We start from the raw sequence: 2,117 nt of genomic DNA on the forward strand, positions 1-2,117 counted from the left end.
GCATGTATTGACTAAATTCAATCATGGTGGTTTGTAAAGAATGGTCTGTGATGTAAATTCCCAGATATGCCAATGTATTTAGTACTTAGTTTCATAATTCTTGGTTCCCATCAGCCTTCACACCCACCTGTTTTTTGGTTGTTTTTTAGATTATGTTTTTGCAAAAGAGTGATCATTTAACTTTTTTCTAAGATAGTCATGCAACTTGTATGGTCATATTTGAATTGTGGGTGATTTTCACATATGCTGGTATATAAAGCTTTCATAAAATCTGAAACAATAACTATACTCTTGGTTTTCTTAGGTTTTAGGATGAATTTTGGGTAAGCTTTATCAACCAACTTCTTTCAAAATAATTTAGCACAATTATGATGTAATCATTGCATGCCAACCATTGCATGCTTTAAGTGGTATGATAGATAAATTGCGGAAGGAAGGAAGAGACAAAACAGAATGAATGAAAGAATTTGGCTGTTTTTATGAAGTCATTATTATAATATTTTGTTGAGAGAAAAAAGTTTGATTCTCTTAATAGTTGTGAATGCCAGTTTTTAATAATTCTATTAAAACAAAATGCATATGCCATTATGTAGTAAACATTGTCCTTAACAATTATATTTGCTTTAATTCTATGTTTGTTGTAATACTTGTCCATTAGGCTGATTAATAAAATTCCAATAATGAATTATAAACATAATATTGTCATATTAAAATTGGTTTCTATAAACTGTAGTGAACAAGCAGAATTACAAAGTTAGCATGTTTTTATCAAAATATACAAAGCCCTCATGTAACAGAAGCTATTATTTTCCATATGAATTAAACAGCTATAGAAAATATTTATACAATTATCACTACATATAAATCTTAACCAATGTTGGCTTTGGTCTAGAATTATTGAGATAATATTGTTTTACAAAGTTTCATAAAGTACTTATTTTAAATAGCTCACAGTAATTATAATTTTCTAAGTGATAGATTTTTCACATCAAAAATGTTTTATGTATATAGTTAGATCTTTTTCAGTGCTTATATTGTGAGGGATACGTTCTATTTAGTTACGTGCAAAATGACATCAGACAAATTAAGAATAAATACGTTATCATTATCACAATTTGTGTTATATAATGTGGAAATGTGAGCATAAAAGGCCAAAATTAAATGTGCCAAATAGAATATTTTTTAAATAATTCTTTTTCTATAATAAAATGTGTGCAGTTTTCTACATTCTCAAAGTGTTAAAAATTTGGGTATGTTTTACAAATAAAACTTAATTAAAGGACCTCTGTTTAGACGATTTTAGATGCAGTAGGCCATGTTTTGATCCAAACATTCTCCAAAATAATGGACAAATCAGCTGTATTCAAAATAGTCTGAATGAGACAAAGTTATATCAGTTTTTCATCATCTGTGACAATTTATATAATTTGTCTTGTATTTTATGCAAAATTATGAAATCTATCATTTGCATAATATATAATGTGCAAATTGTATAAGTTACTGTGAATAATTAATTTGTGATTTAATGGATACAGTATTGCCCTCTGGTTGGTATACTCTTTTCAATTTTCTTTTCCATTGATTCAGTGTTCTCTTTTCTTTAGTCACCAACGTGCCTAATAAAGTAACTCATTCAGAATAGTTTTCTTTAAAAAATTGCTTTTTTCCCATATCAGTTTGATTTATGTTTCTTCTTGTTAATATATGTTAATTGTTTAGCTTGATCAACAAAATAAGCATAGTTGATCGCTAAAGCTGGAGATATCTTTATTTGAAGGATGTTAATTTCAAATAGAAAAAAAACCCCATAGTGCTCAGGAAAACAAAAAAGATTAAGAAAAGAGAGAGAGAGAGAGAGAGGGAGGGAGGGAGAGAGAGAGAGAGAGAGAGAGAGAGAGGGAGGGAGGGAGGGAGGGAGGGAGGGAGAGAGAGAGAGAGAGAGAAAAGGAAAACAATAACCCAAACCCTTTCAAGTATATTTGATTAACTTTGTGGTTGGTACAAAGTTGTTGAATAGAGAATGCAACCCAAATCACTAATGGTGCAGAGTTACAACTATAATATAAAAGGATGATCTCTTAGAAACATGTTACCTCTTCAGATAAGCTTTTTTAAAA

This window comes from Thamnophis sirtalis, unplaced genomic scaffold (genome assembly GCF_051295495.1).
Source record: "Thamnophis sirtalis isolate CommonGarterSnake01/CBP01778 unplaced genomic scaffold, rThaSir2_p1.2 scaffold_11, whole genome shotgun sequence".
In the NCBI taxonomy this organism is placed as follows: domain Eukaryota; kingdom Metazoa; phylum Chordata; class Lepidosauria; order Squamata; family Natricidae; genus Thamnophis; species Thamnophis sirtalis.